Source organism: Hemitrygon akajei, chromosome 16 (assembly GCF_048418815.1).
Source record: "Hemitrygon akajei chromosome 16, sHemAka1.3, whole genome shotgun sequence".
Classification (NCBI taxonomy): Eukaryota; Metazoa; Chordata; class Chondrichthyes; order Myliobatiformes; family Dasyatidae; genus Hemitrygon; species Hemitrygon akajei.
Window position 1 is genome coordinate 28,982,183 of NC_133139.1, and position 22,098 is coordinate 29,004,280.

Genomic DNA, 22,098 nt, shown 5'->3' on the forward strand with positions numbered 1-22,098 from the left:
TTGTGACTCCTTTTTGAATTATTTACTGTTTCGCTGCAAGGACAATAGTTTGCTCATAAACATTCCTCAGTGGACTGAAGGAGTGGCCTTATTTGATGGACACAGTCATTCAGGAGTGATGGATAGCTGAGTCCCCGTTAGTAGGGATAAAAGACAGGTCTGGAGAGACACCCTCCAGACATGCCAGTGGACACTGATTGAGTGTTGGAACCCACAAGAAAGGTGGGGGCTTCAAAGACCGAACCAGGAGGTCGGTCATTAAGGCTATCAGTGTTAAAGCAGGGCCGGTGGGGACTTGTTTGTGTGTCCACTCATGCCAGAGTGACGTGTCCACCGCAGAAGAACGGTCTAGCAGAAGGACGGAGAGGTCATAACTGAATGACCACAAAGATACGACGGATTAAGAAAGCAAAGGAAGGTTTGGCTGCTGTAGCTGTTACATCTCGCTCGCTCGCTCTCTCTCTCTCCAACAATTACAATACAACAACCATAACTACATCAGCACTTATGAACTGAACTGAACTTTATACTTTTCTATGACAATTCATTTACCCCTAGACATTGATAGAGCTTGTTTATTATTGATTATTATTATTCCTACACTTTTAGGTTTATTACTGCTAACTTGTTTTATATGTATATTTGCATTATTGATATGGTTTTGCTTATTTTTATTAATAAACACCTTTAAATATAGTACCACCAGACTCCAACAGATTCTTCTTTCTCTGCTGGTTAAACACCCAGTTACGGGGTATGTAACATCAGAAAAGTGCAAAGAGTGAAATACATTTAGGATTTGGATTTAGGACAAGATATATCTTCAGTAGAGAGAGTTCTGGACAGGCAATGGTTCATTCAGTCTGATGCTTTCAAGTCAAAGATCAGGCTCCAAGATAGACCGCTCACCAGAAGGGGGATGCTCCCCACAGTTAGTTCCATCTGAGATCCTTTAGGAATCTTGAGTCCGGTGGTGCAATCTGATAAGAAGATCCTACGAGATCTATGTAAGAAAGGGTTTGGCTGGAATGTCATAGTACTAACATCAGTTACTTATGGGTAGACAAGCCGGCTAGGAGAATTCTGCCAGTTGGAAGACTTCAAGTTTGTCAGATGCATGAAACCCCTAGATTTTGGAGAAGTTACTACTGCACATTTACACCACTTTGCAGATGTAAGCGAAGATGGCTATTGTTGCACATCATGAGGTGTCAGGTGCACAGTGTGTTTATCATTGGAAGATCTAGGGTAGCTCCATTGACACCAGTTCCCATCTCTCATATGGAGCTGACTTTGCTACAATGGCAAGTCATATGGGACTCATTGTGGAGGAAGGAGTTGCACATGCAACTTCATGACTCAGTGTTTTGAACTGATAGCACTTCTGTGCTGAAGTATATTGAGAATTAAACATCCAGGCTCTGAACCTTCTTTGCAAACAGAGTTTCAGAAATCCTTAAGGTCTCACAATCATCTCAATGGAGGAATGTAAACAGTTCAAACAAACTGACAGATATGGCCTCTAGAGGGTTGAAGGTGAAATCATTCCCAAAGAATGAGATAGGGGTATCAGTGTCTCAGTATCTTCTTCAGCCTGAAAGGCAGTGGCCTGTGAATTCCAACTGTTCTGGAGAACTTCTGCTAGATGATCTGTAAGTCGAGAGCAGTGCTACAATGAATGCCATACATGTGATAACACGGGTAATACATAACTTTTCGTCTTGGACCCATTTGAGCAAGACAATGGATAGTGGCTTAGATTTAAGAACCTGATTTTGTTTCTTCATCAGTAGAGGAAGCAGGTGAACGTTGCTTTTGCTCAGTCTGTCCTGGATGAAGATCAAGGGTATTCTTTGGAGAGAGAGAGAGAGAGATTGAGAGGCCAAAGGTCAAAATGGCTGAGATTGTCTCTCAGTGGAGGAGCTCAGAAAGGCTGAAGTGGAAATCACTGGGTTTTGCCAAATAAAGAGACTTCCAGATGAATTCTTAAGTTTGCAAAGGGGAGAAAGTGTGAAAAGAAACAGCCATATTTTGAAGCACAACACTGTACTTGACGATGGTGTCTTGAGAGTCAGTGGATGGCTGAAGAGTCTAAACATTCTGTTATCTCCATATGTCAGACATCATTCTGAGGCATATACATCAAGAGGTGGGATATGGTGGCCATAACCACATGTTGTTCAGGTTGCACCAGAAATACCAGATTCCCGGTGCTAGTACAGCTGTAAGAAGAATCCTTTCTGAGAGTGTTGTTTGTCGACATTGCATGAAGATCCAGGGTGCTGGTGCATGGCAAATCTACCTCTGGACCGGGTCTCTCCAGACGGACCTCAGTTTACATGTGTAGGCCCTTTAGAGGTGAAGAGCAGGAGTACAGTGAAGAGGTGTAAGGTCACATTTACCTGTCTAGCTATACGAACTGTTCACATTGAAGTGGCATCTTCTTTAGACACAGATTCCTTTGTTCATGCACCAACGCTTTATAGCGAGAAGAGGTCAGGTTCGTGCAACAGACTCTGTTGGAACATGAATTGCGAGAAGCTATTGAGAAGTGAAATTGTTCACGGATCAGTGACGTCCTTCAAAGAGGAATGAAGTGGATTTTAACCCTTGGCTGATTCACATCATGGATGAACAAGGGAGAGGTTGATCAGGTTAGTGTGAAAGATCCTCCATTCCTCCATGAAGGTACAGAATCGTAACAAACAGGATTCCCACACAGTCCTTTGCAAAGTAGGAGCTATTATCAATGGTCATCCAATTACTAAAGCATCATCCGATCCCAATGATTTGGAAGCACTGTTACGAATGTGCCACAACTCTGAGGGGCCGAAGGGTACAAAGTAGCCCCCTCCTTTTTGAGAATCGCAAGATCGCTATTAATTCGGGTCTGGGACCCAGGAAATGAGAGAGAGACACGCAGAATCCTCAAGGTTTGGAATGTGTCCTGGCCTCAGCGAAAACAAAGCCACTGATAACGGCCATTGTCTCTTGGAGACGGAATTGTGTATTGAGTACTGTACTATTCATTGAAGCCCTCAGGAGATGACCAGAGTGGGCTGGTTGAGGGATTGCATCATCCCAACCTGATTGACATCTGAGACCCCGTGAGTAAGGATTAAAGAGGGTCTGAGGAACAACCCCTTCAGACACACCAGGAGAAAAGTATGAGACTGGTGGAGGCTTGTGTGTGTGTCCATCCTTGCCCGGATGACAAGTCTTCCATGGAACGGCCTCGCTAAAGGACGAATACGGATCAAGATCGGATAAAGGAAAGCCTGCAAGTTTCTAAAATCTGTCTCTCTCCAACCAAAAGGCTGCAGCCTGAATGAACTGAGTGACTTTTATATTTCCATCGGACAATACATTATCCCCAGACAACAATAGAGCTTATTTCTTATTGATTATTATTATACCCGCACTTTTAGATTTAGTATTGACGACGTATATTATCTGTATGTTTGCATTGATATTATTTTTGTGTATTTTTACTAATAAATACTGTTAAAAATAGTACCAACGGACCTCTCTATCTTTGCTGGTAAGTGACCCAGTTACGGGGTTCGTAACAACTTGGGGATCTCGTCTTGAGATTTGATACCAAATTGGAGGGCCAGTGAATCAGGCTTGTAAGTTCAAACTTGGATCTGGTTGCATGGGTAGCCAGATGGGAAACCAGCAAAGATGGACGTGGATGAATTTATAGAAAACCCAACTCTGGAGGCGCTAGAGGCAGCCACAAAGTCGGACTTGATAAATATTGCGAAAGGACTAAACCTCGCAGAGGTGAGGTTGTCAATGAAAAAGCGGGAGGTGCGGAGGGCCATAACTCAGTATTATATTGTGAAGAATGTGTTTTCTGCTGAGGTATTGGAAAATATCCCTGAAAAGGTACCAGCTAGTGGGACAGCTCAGTTAGAGTTGGAGAAATTAAGGCTGGAACATGAAATTAAATTAAAGCAGCTGGAAGCAGCTGAAAAAGAAAAAGAAAGAGCCAAAAGAGAGAAAGGAAGAGTTGAAAAGGAATGGGAGCATGAGCTCCAGCTAAAGGAGTTAGAGCAGGACAGAGCTGAGAAGCAAAGGGAGCATGAAATTCAGTTAAAACAGCTGGAAGCAGCTGAAAAAGAGAGGGAGAGAGCCAAGAAGGAGAGAGAGAATGAGGAGAAAGAGAAACAGAGGCAACATGACTTGGATATGGAGAAGTTAAGGCAAGAGCAAAGAGCTCAAGGGTCAGACCGAGAGGAGCGGTTTAATGTTAGTCGGGAGCTGAGGTTAATACCTCCGTTCGAGGAGACGGATGTTGATAGTTATTTCTTGCATTTTGAAAAGGTGGCAGTGAATCAGATGTGGCCCAAAGAGCAATGGGTGGCATTGTTACAAAGTGTGTTAAAAGGGAAGGCACAACGGGCATATGCGGCGTTGTCCATGGAGGAGGAGGAGTCTGAGAATTATGAGAAAGTAAAGGAGGCCATTCTTTGGACCTATGAATTGGTACCTGAGGCGTATAGACAAAAGTTCAGAAATTTAAAGAAAGGGTGGAATCAGACGTATGCAGAGTTTGCCTATGAGAAGGGTGTGCTCTTGGATCGTTGGTGTGCAGCAGAAATGGTGGAAGATTTTTGGCGTCTCAGGGAGTTAATTCTGATTGAGGAATTTAAAGGTTGTGTTTCGGATGATATCCGGATGTATTTGAATGAGAAGCCGAATAAGTCCATCTCAGAATTTGCTAGGTTCGCAGATGAATATGCCCTAACCCACAAGACAAAGTTTTCCTCGAATAAAAGTTACCAGAGAGACCGTGGGAATGGTAGAGAAAGCCCGCCGGCTGAGGCTCCCGCCGGGAGCTAGTGGTAAGATTGAGGAGGAGAGGCAAGACGGCAGGAGAGGTCCTGGCTTGACCTGTTTTAATTGTGGAAAGGGGGGACATATTGCATCTAGGTGCCTTGCTCCGAGGAAGGAGACAGGAAAATGGAAAGCAGCAGTCCCTATAGGATGTGCTGTGGTGATCAGTAAATCGACGAGAGAGCCCCAGGTAGACAGAGTACGAGAAGGGTCTGAGAAATGTATTTCAAAAGGAACCGTGTCTGTGAGAGAGGGAGACACACCAGTTCCAGTGCGGATCTGGAGAGACACGGGAGCTGAACTGTCATTGATTAGCAGTAAGGTACTGGATTTTGGTCGCAAGACGGGAATGGTAGCTTTGAGAGGAATAGGAAAAGGGACAGAAGCGGTGCCCTTGCATAGGATCATTATAAATTGTGAGCTGGTATCTGGACCAGCTGAAATAGGGGTGCGATCAGAATTCCCGAGAACTGACGTGGACGTCCTTCTTGGTAACGATTTAGCTGGTGGTAAGTTTTGGTCAGCAATGAAGCTGACGAGCCAGCCTGTAAGTGTTGAGGACCCGCCCCTAGATTCCAAGATCTATCCTGCATGCGCGATCACTCGCAGCATGTCGAGAAAGGCAGCTGAGAACGAGAGCAGTTTAAATCCGGCCAGTATCGATTTGGCCGAGACGTTTTTACCGACCCTGTACCAAGAGGGCGGTAAAACGGAGAATAGGAAAGTGAAAAAGAGTAAGGGAGAGGAGGTAGTCCTGCCCTTAGCCAGGAGGAAATTTATAGAGGCACGAAGTAAAGATGAGAAACAGATAAGGCTGTTAAAAGGTCCAGAGTTGGACATGGATGATCTGTCTGGTTTGGAAGAACTGTTTGAAGAAGTTGAAAATTCTAAAGGTGTTCCCGATAATGAAATGAGGGCAGTCCTAGATGAAAAGGATGCCATTACCTTGAAGAAGTCTGCTGGGTTGGCAGATGAGGTTGTTTTAGCCTGCGGGGTTGAGTTTACTCCGGAAGGGAGTTGCCTAGAGAGTAGCTGGGAGGATCAGGGGAATTTAGAATTTGAAAAGGGTACGGGTATTGAAAGCCTGAAAGAGGCAGATGTCCCGTTTGAGTGTGTCCAAGATGTGGATGCATGTGGTACTGAACCTAGTAATGGAGTTCAGAAAAAGTCTGAGGTATTTGATTCAGTTGAAAAGGAATGCAGTCCTTGTGGGTCAGATGGACTTGGTTCAGTGAAGAAAGGGTAATGGTGGGAAGTGAGAATTCTCAGTTGTTTGTGCTCGAAGGTGTGTTAAAGGTTAGTGAGGAGATAAAAGGTGGTGATGTGAATCTTATTATTGAAGGAAAAGGGAAAAGTATAGTTCCCAAATTGAATGAAGAAAATTTAAAGTCTGGATTGATGTCAGAAGCAGCCACCAGGCTACAGAGACAATGGCTTGGTAACGTGGTGCCTGCGAATCAATTACAGGTTGATTACGCTATTGTTATTCAAGAGTGTGGTGTGAAAAAGCAGAATTCGAAATGCTGTTTGAACAAAGAGGAATCGCTTGCAGATCTTAAATTGAGAACTAATAGCATGAAGGGTCCTGAAGAGAAAACTAGCAACTTGCTTAAACTTAAAGAATTGTGTGGAAATTTGGAAAATGGTCTAAGTCTGGAACACATTGTTGATAAAATAACTCCTATGAAAGGAGCGGGCGAAAACCTATTCCACACTGGTGCACAAGCTCCCCACATGGGAGCTAACTGGAAACGGGGCGAGGGTTGACGGGATGCCATTTTAACTAACAGGATCCGGTTTGAAGGGATTTCGACAAAGTATGTGAATAATAAAGACAACCCCCATGAAGTTTGACTATTCAGTTTGAAAGTAAAATAAAGATTAGTATTTGCATGAACTTTTGTAGTATGCACGTAAGCTAAGATCACAACTCTTTAGTTTTTGTTTGCTGAAGAAAAGGAATAAAAATAGGTAGTTATTAAATTGGAGTCTGATGCTTCAAGAATTTATTAAGGTACAAGATGTTAAGATATTAAAGGAAGTGACAATGTAATCGTTAACTGTTTAGATGCTGAATTGAATGTATAACTGTATTACTCTGTAGTGAAAAAAAACTTTTGTATTGTGTTAGATTCTAAAATCCTGTAAGACTGTATTAATCCATTTTTACCAATGGTAAAAAGGCTTTGAAGGAAGGGGGTGTTACGAATGTGCCACAACTCTGAGGGGCCAAAGGGTACAAAGTAGCCCCTTCCTTTTTGAGAATCGCAAGATCGCTATTAATTCGGGTCTGGGACCCAGGAAATGAGAGAGAGACACGCAGAATCCTCAAGGTTTGGAATGTGTCCTGGCCTCAGCGAAAACAAAGCCACTGATAACGGCCATTGTCTCTTGGAGACGGAATTGTGTATTGAGTACTGTACTATTCATTGAAGCCCTCAGGAGATGACCAGAGTGGGCTGGTTGAGGGATTGCATCATCCCAACCTGATTGACATCTGAGACCCCGTGAGTAAGGATAAAAAAGGGTCTGAGGAACAACCCCTTCAGACGCACCAGGAGAAACGTATGAGACCGGTGGGGACTTGTGTGTGTGTCCATCCTTGCCCGGATGACAAGTCTTTCATGGAACGGCCTCGCTAAAGGACGAATACGGATCAAGATCGGATAAAGGAAAGCCTGCAAGTTTCTAAAATCTGTCTCTCTCCAACCAAAAGGCTGCAGCCTGCATGAACTGAGTGACTTTTATATTTCCATCGGACAATACATTATCCCCAGACAACAATAGAGCTTATTTCTTATTGATTATTATTATACCCGCACTTTTAAATTTAGTATTGACGACGTATGTTATCTGTATGTTTGCATTGATATTATTTTTGTGTATTTTTACTAATAAATACCGTTAAAAATAGTATCATCAGACTTCAACGGATACTCCTATCTTTGCTGGTAAGACACCCAGTTACGGGGTTCGTAACAGATTATAGAATGAAACACTTAACTATAAGTAAGTCTAATTTGAGTAACAGTAAACCTAGGTTTTGATTACAGTAGCTGCACAATATAACACGGTTACAGGTGCCAACCTACAGCTGCATCTCCTGTCATACGTAATCTTCAGTTCTCTGTTACCACATCAGTACAAACTACATCCTTATGAACTTTCTCTATTACTTTCCTTACAACACCATGTCACACAACTCAGAAGAAGGACTTTTTGGTCAAGGAGGTTCAGTTGCTTGGCATTCAAGATGAGGTAGTAAATTGGATTAGGCATTAGCTTCATGGGAGAAGCCAGAGAGAGGTAGTAGATGGTTGCCTCTGACTGGAGGCCTGTTGGGTGCTACAGGGATCGGTGCTAGGTCCTTTGTTGTTTGTCATCTATATTAAAGAACCTGCAGATAATGTGGTAAACTTGATCCGCAATTTTGTGGATGACACCAAGATTGGGGGTGTAGTGGACAGTGAGGAAGGCTATCAGAGCTTGCAGCGGGATCTGAACCTGCTGGAAAAATGGGCTGAAGAATGGCAGATACAAGTTAACGCTGACGTGTGTGAGGTGTCGCATTTTGGGAGGACCAACCAAGGTAGGTATTACACGGTCAGTGGTAGAGCGCTGAGGAGTGCAGTAGAACAAAGGGATCTGGGAATACAGGTCCATAATTCCTTGAAAGTGTCACCACAGTAGATAGGGTTGTAAAGTAAGCTTTTGGCACATTGGCCTTCATAAATCGAAGTACTGAGTACAGGAGATGGGATGTTATGTTGAAGTTGTATAAGATGTTGGTGAGGCCTAACTGGAGTATTGTGTACAGTTTTGGTCACCTACCTACAGGAAAGATGTAAATAAGATTGAAAGAGTGCAGAGAAAATGTACAAGGATATTACTGGGACTTGAGGAACCAAGTTATAGAGAAAGGTTGAAAGGTTAGGACTTTATTTCCTAGAACATAGAAGATCGAGATGAGATTTGATAGGGGTATATAACATTATGAGGGGTGTAGATAAGGTATAAGCAAGCAAACTTTTTCCGCTGAGATTGGGTGACACTATAACTAGAGGTCGTGGGTTAAGGGTGAAGGGTAAAATGTTTAAGGAGGAAATAAATGGGAACTTCTTCACTCAGAGGGTGGTGAGAATGTGGAATGAGTTGCCAACACGAGTGTTGGATGTGGATTCTATTTCAACATTTAAGAGAAAATTAGATAGGTGGACGAGAGTGGTATGGAGGCCATAGACCTGGTGCAGGTCAATGGGAGTAGGCATATTAATGATTTATGACAGACTAGATGGGCTGAGGGGCCTGTTTCTGTACTGTAGTGTTCTATAACTCATTGACTTCTCTCTTCAAAAAGCCTCTTTGCATTTCTGGAGCTCTGAAGTGAATGAGATGTTGCCACATTCAGGTGAGTTTTGGGGTTAGCATGCAGGATACTGGAAGCAACTCTGGCGTGCTGAACAAGAGTCAGATTCTATTGTCAATGTGCAGGTGGGGCAGCGATAATGAAGGTGCTCAGTACAGAACAGGGCTGGACTTCCCGTAGATTGCCTGAGCTGATGTAGAGATCACTGTAGTAACCCAAACGGAGAAAGCAAGTGGAATAGGATGAGGGGCACAGCAGAAATAAAGAGTAGAGATGCAGGGCAGGTGGGAATTAGGGCACACTGACTGACACAATGGAATGGTATTTTTAAGTAAAGAAAGAGGGTAAGATATTGGCTGTAGAGGAAGATCTCTCAGTCCACAGAAGTGCAAAAGGTTCGCTAGAAGTGCTGTCCCCTTCAAAAGGGAGTTCCTGTATTTACACGAAAACGTTATCTTGTGTTTTCCTCTGTCCACAGTTGCTGCTGGACCAGCTGAGCCTGAGGAGAGAGAAGCAGATTTGACATTCCGAGACCCTTTGTCAGAAGTGGGAAAAGGGAAAAGGTGAGTGAATTTTCAGTAGCAGAGTAGGTGGGGAAGGAATAGACGGAACCAAGAGGAATGATCTCTGACAGGGCAAAAACAAAGTAGTTAATGCAGTAGATAAAAGCAGGAGATGTCTTGTTGGTGTCACATGCTGCTGGTGGCAGGGCTGTAGACTATGGCAGCTGGTCAGGCTATGCTAACAGATGCTAACAGTGAGGCAAAGTCACAGATAGACGATTGCCAGAACTGGCTAGTTCTGAAAGAGACAGAAAACGTTACCCGAAGTTGAACTTGACATTGAATCCAAAAGGCTGCAAAGTGCCCACAGAAGGTGTTTCCCTTCAAGCCTGAAGTGCACAGAGTTCACAGACAAAAGGTCAAAGTAGAAGTGGAATGGAGATCTGATACTAACCATCACAATGATTAGAATAATTCTAACCATTCGTTTATAGGAAGGATGTGGAAGCTCTGAAGGGGGTTACCAGGATGCTGCCTGGATTAGAGGGCGTACGCCATAAGGAGAGGTTGGACAAGCTTGGGTTGTTTTCTCTGGAGTGATGGGGGCTGAGGGAGGACTTTGATGGAGGTTTATGAGTTTATGAGAGGCACAGATAGAATAGGCAGCTGCTATCTTGTTCCCAGGATCAAAATGTTAAAGGGCATGCATTTAAGGTGAGAGGGGGAAAATGCAGAGGGCGGTTTTATTTGCACAGGCTGGTGGTTGCCTGGAATGCATCTCGAGGGATGGTGGTGGAGGTAAATACCATGGAGGCATTTAAAATGCTCTTAGATAGGGATCTGAATGTGCAGAGAAGGGAGACGTATGGGCATTGCACAGGTAGAAGGGATTCATTTACCGTAGATTCCGGATTTTAAGCCGCTACTTTTTTCCCACATTTTGAACAGCTTTGAACTTTGCGGCCTTTAATCCGGAGCGGCTAATACATGATTTTTTTCATGCCGCCTCGTAAACATTTTGCCTCATAACAGTAGACCAATAAAATTGATGAGTAGTTCACAGAGGTCCAATGAAATTGTACGATAAATCAAGCGCACTTTCACAATTAAATTATTGTAAATCAGTCATTTGTACTCACCCTCATCAACATGGAAAACACTCGAAGCATTGTGCTGCCTTATGGCAGTTATTTAGTTTATAATATTTTCGCTTAGTAATTCATTTTCTAGTTAAAGTTAGAAGAGTTTTAACTATATTTGTTTTCTGTACTACATCGCGGGATGCTATGACGTCACACCTGGTTTCGCGGTGTCTTGTGGGAAAACGCCGTTTGCGAATAAACGGAAAGGAGGGGGTCGAGCGGCGGAGCGAAACGCTGCTTTTAAGTTAAAGGCGATCAATAACTTTTCCTGGTAGGCTGCAGTATATATATTTTTTACCAGTTGTTAGGAGATATTGGAATGTTGTTCAGTAAAGAAGTATACGCAACGTATATTTAAAAGTAGCCGCGTTACGGGCACAGTTCGAAAAAAAGCATTTGCAATATGTATTTGTTTTTGTTACCATATGGATTTAATTAAAAGTTAAAAAATCCTCACGTGTAATATCTTTCTGTGTAAATATCTCATATTACAATGTGGGACACCTGCGGCCTAAAATCCGGTGCGGCCTTTACAATTAAAAAATTGATTTTATTTCTAAAATTAGAGCCAGCGGCTTTTAATCAGGTGCGCTCTGTAGTCCGGAATCTACAGTAGTTAGGCATTTAATAACTAGTCTAATACGTTGTACACAACATTGTGTGCTGAGGACCCTAATCCTGTGCTGCACTCTTCATTGTTCCATCTGAGACCGAGATCAAGAGATTTTATTTTTGGGTAATGAAGGGACAAATGGATATGGGATTAGTGTAGGGAAGAGATACTGAGGCACAAGATCAACCGTAATCTCGTCAAATGGCAAAGCAGGAGCAAGAGGATGAAAGCTCTATACAAACTTCTTCCTGTTACGTGCTTTGTTCTTCTGAGATAGTGGGATGTGATCAAGAGTCTCGTCAGAGGACTAGGTTCGAAGGAGCATCTGAATGGAGGGAAGAGATGTCGAGAGATCGAGGGAAGGAATTCTTGGGTTCAAGACCAAGACAGCTGAAGGCACCCTAGTGTAATGATTGGGGGAAGTGAACGAGGCCAGAACTGGAGTTGTAAAGGTCTGGAAGGTCTTAGGGCCAAAAGGAATTAAAAATATAGGAAGGGTGTGAGGCACCGAAAGGACCTGAAAGTGAGAAGAATTTTAAAAGTGATATATTCTGGACTTGAGAGGTAATGTTAGGATGTCCTCTCACAACAAACTACATCACTATTTGGTATGTAGCTCAATTCTAACTTTGCAATGCAGAATATGGACAGCAGGTGGCGGTACTGCCTAAGGATTGCGGATCACATTGGCAGTCATTGCAATCCGAATCAGCCTCTATTGTACCTAACTGCTACTCACTCCCTGCTGTAAGATTTCTCCATTTAAAGTTTCAACAAATGGTAGGTACATTTACTACAGGAGGCACTATACATAACTGGGGTCCATCACTGTAAAATTCTGGGGTGCAGAAATGAGGGGTTAGATCCATCACTGTATGAAACTAGGATGCAAAAATGGTGGGGACAGGTCTTCAAATGTACAGCGTCAGGTTAAAGTTCTAGTGCTGGCAGGTCTATCATTATAACATCGGGTTACATTACTGGTGAGGATGGTTCTATCACTGTAATCAGTATACAGGAGGGAGAATGAAAATCTAGTTGAGTGGTGTCACAACAACAACCTCTCACTCAATGTCAGCAAGACCAAACAGCTGATTATTGACTTAAGGAGGAGGAAACTAGAGGTCCATGAGCCAGTCCTTTTCAGGGGATCGGAGGTGGAGAGGGTCAGCAACTTTTAAATTCCTCGGTGATATCATTTCAGAGGACCTGTCCTGGGTCCAGCATGTAACAGACAGACAGACATACTTTATTGATCCCGAGGGAAATTGGGTTTCGTTACAGCCGCACCAACCAAGAATAGTGTAGAAAGATAGTAATATAAAACCATAAATAATTAAATAATAATAAGTTAATTATTCCAAGTGGAAATAAGTCCAGGACCAACCTATTGGCTCAGAGTGTCTGACACTCCTAGGGAGGAGTTGTAAAGTTTGATGGCCACAGGCAGGAATGACTTCCTATGACGCTCAGTGTTACATCTCGGTGGAATGAGTCTCTGGCTGAACGTACTCCTGTGCCTAACCAGTACATTATGGAGTGGATGGGAGACATTGTCCAAGGTGGCATGCAACTTGGACAGCATCCTCTTTTCAGACACCACCGTCAGAGAGTCCAGTTCCACCCCCACGACGTCACTGGCCTTACGAATGAGTTTGTTGATTCTGAAAAGAAAGCATGGCAGAGTCTCCACTTTCTTAGAAGATTATGAAGCTTCAGGGGTATGTCATCTAAACCATTGACAAACCTCTATAGATTCACGGTGGAGAGAATACTGACTGGCTGCATCACTGCCTGGTGTGGAAACACTAATGCCCTTGAACAGAAAAGCCTACAGAAAATTGTGGATAGCGGCCCAGTCCATCGTGGGTGAAGCCCTCCCAACCATTGAGCACATCTCACATGGAGCACTGTCACAGGAAAGCAGCGTCCATCATCAGGGACCCCCACCATCCAGGCCATGATCTCGCTGCTGCCATTAGGAAGGAGGTACAGGAGCCTCAGGTCCCTCACCACCAAGTTCAGGAATAGTAGTTACCCCTCAACCATCAGGCTCTTAAACCAAACTCGCCCATCACTGAACTGTTCCCACAACCTGTGGGCTCACTTTCAAGAACTCTGCAACTAGCATTCTCAATACTTACTGCTTATTTATTTATTTTAGGTTTTTTCCCCCTCTCTTTTTCTATTTGCATAACTTGTTGCCTTTTGCACATTGGCTGCTTGTGGTTTTTCATTGATTCAGTTGCCGACCTTTGCATTTCCAATGAATGCCCGCAAGAAAATGAGCCTCAGGGTAGTTAGCATATGGTGGCATATCTCTACAGTGATAGTACGTTTACTTTGAAGTTTAACACTGTCACTCTGTGGTGGAGACAGGCCTGTCACTGTATGACTGGTTAACACTGGGACACAGTACTGGCAGGGGACAGGTTTGTTATTTAACAGAGGGATACAGCACGTGAGCACTGGAGGACTGTAAAGGTGAGGATACATCTGTTGCTGTACTGGGTAGCGTACTGTGGGGACAGGGTTGTGACGTGTCAGCAGGGTGCGACAGGGCAGCTCGAGGGTGGAGGGCTGCTGTTTACGTTGGTAACAAGTCTCTCCGGCACCAGATGGGAAGGATAAAGGTTTGGGTGTTTCAGGGTTTTGCAGTAACCAGTAGCTTGACGGAGATCTGAGTGTTTACACTGACTGCTATCTAACCCTGGCATGCTGTTCCACCATTACACAATCTCTCAATCGTCCTGGAATTTTTTTTTTAAAAACCACTTACATTCAGACTTCCATTCAAATGTTGTTTTTCCCTTTGGCTGCGAGTTTTAGCGCCAGGAACCTGAGCACGTTCAGAATATCCCGCCACATTCTTTAAGAAAAGTTGTGTCAGGTCTGTTCAGCTGGCAGCTGGTTTCCTCATCCTTCTCAGCCAACGGAGTTCCTGCAGGGCTTGGCACAGGGCCACACCTTCCTTCCATCTGTGGGAGAGCGTCACGTCGGCACTGGTACACAAATGAGAAGAGACTTCCAGTTCAACCGTGCTGCCTAGAGCTTCAGGGTGCCCCAGAGCAGCAACAACCACTGGGGAACTCCGAACTCTGGTCAGTGTCGTTAGAGCAGAAACTCACTGACTAACTCACGTGCTACAAGATCCCACCGACAATAATGACAGGACAGCATGTTTCAGTGACAATGGCTGAGGATAAATATGAATCCAAGTCAGCAGGGACACCTCCCACACTCTTCTCCAATTCAACTTCATCAGAGGACAAGTGAGGCACCTTGGGAAGTCCTCAGGTTGTGAAAGGCCCTAAAGAAAAGAGATGAATTACTGACCATATTATTCTAAACTAAGGCTTTCCCTTTAGGTGTCCTCCACTCCCAACGTGGAGGAAGAACAATCAGTTAATCGGGTCTGCACCCACAGATTCCGTACAGCCTCACACAGTAACCCTTGTGGGCAGTCAGATCAAACACATGGCATGGTCAAACTCACACACAGTGTAGATCCCAAACCAAACGTGGCATTTCAGGTGTGAGGTTTGGCCACTAAGGTCAAGGTTACTGGGGGTACAGCCATCGGTGATGCAGATCACACCAGTCACCGGCTCGGAATTACTGGATCTTGGGCTTTCCAAAGGTGCTTTGACTCGGGCAAAGCCATCCTTTTGTTGCCTGTCATTAACTGCCATTGAGGAGTGATAGTGAGTGGCAGTCTCCCTGGTGTAAGTTTAGGTGGGGAGGGGGATGTCCCAGTACTTAAACCCAGTGATGATGGCCTGGCAACCAGAGAACCTGAACCTCTTGCCCATTTCTTCCTTGGTGTTCCAAGTAGAGTTGGACGGACATCACAGAGGGATCTGAAAATAGGGCAATGGATCAACAGGACATCAGTTTAGTTCTGTAGGAGGAAGGAACCTGACATTCCAGCAGGGTGAATCAACCTGGGGATTGTCCATCTAGTGGTGTCAATCCCATGTGACCAACCTACGTTATGGGGGAGCATTCTGAAGACCATTACATCTTGGGGCAATTATTGTACTCACCCTCCTTACTTGCCAAGAACACGCTTCACGTGCTCCCGCGTTACCTCCGAGAAAGGTTGGGGGACGGAGGAATGGTGGTGTACGCATCCATGGGGTGCCGATATCACCAGACGATAAGGTGGTTCATAAATCAGAAGGGTCACTTGACTTCATTAACCAAGACTTGCTCCAGAGAGCAGTAAGATCATTGAGCAGGAGCTAGGCTGCACCTGGAGCTGCTTCAGGTCCCGGTCAGATATTCTCCTGTTTGTGTTTTCAGAATAAATATGGGGGAGTCTTGGCCAGGGTGAGTTTGCTTCCTTTTGAGCTAAAGGAACTGAGAGAAGATTTGAGGGGCATTCAGTTAAATGAGCAGCAAAGGTGCAAAGATATGGAAAGATCAACATCCCTCATCAGGAAGTTTAATAACTGACGGGACAGATTTAAGGTGTTTGGGGAGCCCAGGAAAAGTGCTTTCACTCAGAGTATATTGCAGGGTCTGATATTCACAGCCTGGAAGGGTGGTGGAGGGGGTTGATCATTCCAAGCCACCCCCTCTTGCTCCAGTAGCCCACCCTCCTATTCCTGACTGCAGCCCCACTGACCATTCCTCGCACCACCTGCTGAGAGAGGAAAGTCATGGACTCGGGAAGAGGAAATAGGAAGCTGCTTCTGTCCTGTATCCTGCTCAACTGCTCAGTGAGTTCAGGGCACCACCAGTTTCAAGATTGGGGTGAACCACTAGTTTCAAGGTTGTTGGCCTCCTTCAAGGAGACTCCAAGAGTTGTGATCCTGGGGTGACACACAATCTGTACTAGCAGGGTCAAAACTGCCACCCCTTCCCTTTCTCTCTCTCTCTCCCTCTCTCTCTCTCTCTAGCTCCCCTGATTTCTCCCACCTTTTGGCTCTTTCCCCTCTCTCCCTCCTCACTTGCCCCCTAGCCCCCCTCAAATCAGCATGGGAGAATTGATTAAGGGGGTGGACAAGTTGAGCTAAAGGGTCTGTTAATGTGTTGTACTGCTCTATCTCCATGCTTCCTCTTTTTTCTCTCTCTCTCTCCACCTTCCCTCATTCTATCCATCCTTCTCACCCTCTTTCAACCTCTCGTTCTCTTCCCCAATCCCCCATCTCCTTACCTCTCTCAGCTTTTTCTTCTGCAGCCCAGGATTTGGAGAGTTCAGAGCCATTGGTCTTTGGTACTGACACCCTCCCGATGGAAGCCCCAGTCCAGGGTAAGATTGGCGGATATTTTGTTTGGACTTTCTGCTGGCTCCTTGGCCTGGCCTGCCACCCATCTGTTTAACTTACACTTTGCTGGATCACCGGCTCTGTTTCTCAGTGTTTGTGCTTTGTAGACTAAAACTCTTTCCCCTAAAGTACATATTATTTAAAAAATAAACTGCCGAGTGGACACAAAGCCTCGATTCAGGCTCAATGGGTCTTTCTTTCCGAATGTCGATGGGTTGGAGTTTATTTTTCCCCAGCCTGTTTTGATTAAGTCGGGCACTTTACACTTCAGCTTCCATAAGCTTTTCAATTTCTTCTTTTAATAGAAACAAGCCAACAGAAGTGAAATAAAAGTGTCTGATTTAATGGCCCCCCTGCTACTGGAATTGAAAACAGCAGTACTTAGCTCACAGCTGTATCGGTCAGGTCCCTTCAGTTAGGTACCAGGCCCACTTCCTCATCTGCCCTCAGCTCGACTCTGCTTGCTGTTCAGACTGTGGGCATCACTGGTGCTTGAAGCCCACACTCTGGGAAGGGTTTATATGTGTTTGAGGCAGAGGTTGATGGGTTCTCCATTGATAAAGGGGTTAAAGACCGTGGGGAGAAGGCAGGAGAAAGGGGTTGAAAAAAAGCACCCAGAATTGAATGGTAGAGCAGACCCAATGGGCCAAAAGTCCATATAGTCTTAGAACAATAATACAGCATCCAGTCATTTTTACTAATACTTGGGCATATCAAGTCAGTACTGGATTGGACAACAAATGCATTTGTCAATGTTATGTGTTATGAGGAGAGCCAATACCAATGGTTAATAGGGGAAGAACGTCTTGCTGTGAGAGTTTTGTGCACCTTAATCCTCCTTTCCTGGTTTACAGTTCACCAAACGTGGTGTCAACAGTAGCTCATTGTTCAAATTTCATTTCTGCGACACGTTGGTCGGTGCTGGGAGAACCGATTTGAAACACAAAGGCTTTGAACTCTATTTCATTTTAAATAGTCACAGAATCACGGAATGCTTAGTGTACAGCATACAGCCAGGCCAGTCAGCCCACCTTCTCTCCAGCTACACTAATCCTGGTTGGCCGCATTAGGTTCATGGTCTTCCATATCTTACTTACCTGTCTGATGACTTAAACATCATAATTGTGTCTGATTCCATCACCTCTTCTAGCAGCTTATTCTAGCTATCGATCACTTTCTGTATAATAAAAGAAGTTACCCTTTCAAGCTCCTGCCTCTCACAAAACTATGGTCTGTTGTTTCTGATACCCTTTCCAAGGGTTTTTGATACCATTTCCAAGGGACAAAGTTTGCAGTCACATTCAGAGTTCCACTCCGTTCTCAGGCAAAGTGGCCCGAACACCAGTCTATGTCATCACACCTTCCAGCTGCACTAAGTAGCCTTGCTCAATGGTAGGAGATCGGAAAAGTCATACGAGTTCCTGCGGGGTGAGAATTGGTTCATCACTGGCGGAAATTTAAACAAAACATTGAGAAGGATATCTGACAAAGGAGGCGACCCAGCATCCTTCCAGAGCAGGAGAGCCTCGAATCCGCAGGAGCAAAGTGAAGAAACATCCATCAATGGAAGTTCTGTGTTCAGACAAATTTGTAGACCAACTTTTATTTAAAGCTGGATTCAGAAGTTTGGGTTTGAACTCATCATCACTAATCCAGCAACATAACCATGGGTTGGTCCTTCCTCAGCCACTGTTTTAAGTCTTCCTTTCTCTGCCTTGCTTTGTCACCCATTTCCTCCCTTACTTTCTTTGTCTTCCTCTGTTTCCTTTTTTTCTCCTTTTCTTTATCCATCTCCCTTTATGTTTCTTCTCAGGTTCTTCTCTCTCTGTCTGTCTCACCCTTTATTTCTCCTTTCTTCTTTTCCTTCCTCTCTTCCAGTGGGCTCAAAACACAAACCTGGCGGGCTTGTGACAAGCAAACACTCTGTGTCCAAGCACCGAGCAATTCCGGACTTGCACTGCCCACCACATGAGAAATGACAGCTGATCTCTCGATGAAAGCTCCCCATCAGCTATCTGGAGCTTAATTCCTTGTTCCTGGCAGCGAGTGATACCATCTCCCCATTTGGTGTTTAGCATTTCACTTCGGTTCTGTTTGCCCGGGGGTAGGTTTAATGTGGATTTATTTCAGGGTCTAACTGTTGAGTTTATACTCACTTTACCCACCAACTCTGGGTAAATCCCTTCTCTTCCTGACCCTACTGGGAAATGGTGATGGAGAAAGCAATTGGAAGGAACAACCAAAGTATTTTACTGAAGATCCTTTATGTGATATTTAAAGTATAATTTCTATATCCTCACAGACTTGGAACCCTCCCACCCTGAGTGCAGATTCCATGGGAAGTATTCCTGTCTCAGATTGGAGAAGGTCCATGTGCTGTGGGAAGACACTGAATGGTTGATCCAGTTGTGATGGGGAGAGTGCCCATGGGCTGTGAGTAACAAACCAATGGGTGAGATGGGAGAGTGAACCATTTGCGGGAAGTGCCTTTCAACTTGGGCTTTGCCGGAGGCTGTGTAATTGTCAACGAAAAAGGCGGAAGCACCATCCAGGTCTTCACCGTGCACCAGGCCACAGATATTTGTATTTATTATTCCATGTCTAAACATCTTCTTTCATTCTCACACAGGCGTTTATTGCCCACCCCCAATGACCCCAACACCGTGAGCTTACTGGGCCAAAGTGCAACCACACTTCAAACAGCATCTGTGGAGGCAAAGGGGTGGTCAAAATCTCTGGCCAAGACCCTGCATTTGCCAGACTAGACAAGGACAATTTTCTTCCTTAAGCAGATTCAATGACATTTTTTTATGACAATCTCATCATTAATGGGGCTAACCTTTTATTCCAGATTAATTATTGGGTTTTAGCCTCTCAGTGGGACTGGTGAGATTCATTGTGTCTCTCCTGACTGATAACCCAAACCTCTGAGTTGTGGTTCTGTAGTTTAGCCTCTCTGTTCCCTGCGCCAATGGAAGTACTTCTCGCTGCAAAAGGATGGCCAACGTTTCCGATTGAGACTCTACCTCAGGGCTAAAGGTATAGAAGGGTGATAGCCAGTACAGGGAAGCGAGAGGGAAGGGGTGGGATGGAGGTAGGAAGGTCATCACTTCCTTTTCTCCTTATCTGTTTGCACATCAGCCTCGAGCCTCCAGCTCAATACTCACCCTTCCCCCTCATCCAGCTGGCTCCGCCTTTCAACTACCAGCTTCTCAACTCTAAAAGATGGCCGTCTGACCTCTACACTCTTGGTCCTGATGCGGAGTCTCAGGCAGGAGCGTCGGCTATCTCTCTGCCCCCTCGCAGATGCTGTTTGACCCCCCCCCCCCCGAGTTCCACTTGCAGTTTGTTTTTGCTCACTACCGATTAACCTGCTTGGAATTTGTACCTCTGTTTGTGGGATCTTGCTGTGCACGAAGTGGCCGCAACGTTTCCAGCGTGACTACATTTCAAAAGTATTTCATTGTCTGCGAGGCGTTTTGGGACGTCCTGAGGCAGATGTGGAAATGACAATACACATTCAGTTCTCTGTTTCCTTGTCGCACTGTCCAACCTTCACTCCTTCCTCACCCTGTCCCGTGAACTCTTTGGTTAATCGTTACCCCTCTGTCCCCACTGCCCTGGGATCTGTGAGCAAGTTGGGAGGCTGCATGCCGCTCACCCCCCCCCCCACCCCCGCCAAAAGGGAATGGGAAGATAAAAATAGAAGCAAATAAAAAAATGCACCAATAAGCCAAAATAAACTCTTAAGCTGTGAGTGAGCAAACAGATGTCCCTGCAGTGTTTGTACAAAGATTGTAGCTCAGCAGAATTGTTTTTGTCTCTGGATTCTCTCAGGAATCTAAAGCTCTCACTGTGTTTCTGGAACTGGAGTGAGATTTTATTTCTTCATTTCTCCTACTGAAGTGGACAGTTACTGACTGGACTGTCACTGTAATTTATGCAGCGTTACATGTTTACCTTTCTGTACAGCCAGGAATCAGAACCCTTTCCCTCGTTGTTGCTGGACTTTGGCTCATTCAGCTCCTCAATCTTACCTTCACTTGGTGCCCACAAACCTTTCGATGGCAGACCTGAACATCCGCACTGACTGAGCATCCACCAACCCTTTGGGGTGGGGCGCTCAACGATTCACAACCGTCCGGGTGAAGAAGCTCCCCTTCATCTCCATCCCAAGTGTCTGTTATCCTCTGTCCCCGAGCCTGGGAGGCCGCAGCCTATCACCCTCGATGCTGTCCATCCCTCTCAGAACTTTGAGTCCCTGAGGGATGATCCTCAGTCTAAACTCCAGACAGCCAAAGCCAGACTCTCCCCCTAGGATAACTCCACATCCTGGCGATTGGCTGGAACACTGGGATTTCTGGTGCTGGATCAAGTAGACATTGCAAGCCTGTTGACAGAGAAGCAGAGAGTCACTTACATCAACACAAGTCGGCTAAGACACTGTGAAAAGGCTGAGACATCAATTATTTTTGGCTAATTAGGGCTTCAGACAGTCGGAGTTCCTAAGACAGGAGAGTCTCTCCCACTCAGAAGCCCTCTGCAGTTACCCAGTGTAACCGAAAGACACTTCGATTCATAGTTTGCCAAGTCAGGTTACCAGCTTTTTGCTTTTAAAGTCATCTGGTAGGAAACAGGGCCTAACAGTTGTTTTCAGAACGTCTTTAAAAACAGTATCAGTGTCAGCTCACGTTCAGTTGTCAATGTGCGTTTGGCAGCTCCATTTTGATAATATGTTTTTGCGATTTCCCTGGGTTACCAGGAGGAGGTAGGTGCAGGATTACTGACTATTGGCTACCCAGTGCAGCTCTCCATTTCACAGAGTAGCACTGGTAACTCCATCAGCATCCACCCTTCAGGATCCCGACACCCTGTGCACAGGTGAGAATCCAGTCATCGCTTGTGGGCGAGGTTCTCTCGGTGTGTCAGAACCACACACTCTACGCGTTGTTCACACTATTCATTACAGCAATTAGACACACACATGCACACTTACACACATGTTGCACACACTCACGGTGTCAGCTTCATACACTGACACATCCATACTGCCCACACACCCTTCACGTGCTCGTGTACACGTGAATACAGCAACCAGGCGTTGCCCACACCACAGTGAACCATGCACACTTCCGAATTCCACTCTAAGTGGCCTGAGCCCCTAGTCTTCAGTGACAGTCCTCTGACAAGGAGGAAGAGACGAGCTCTCAGAGAGAAGCACTGAGGGAGTGTTGGCAAAGGGAGTGCTGCGATTCCTGTCCTGTGACCCACCCTGATATGCATCATTTATTATACAGCCAACTGGGTCACAGAGGTTCCATATGCTTGATTGTAGTTGAAACATAATTTGACAGGGCAT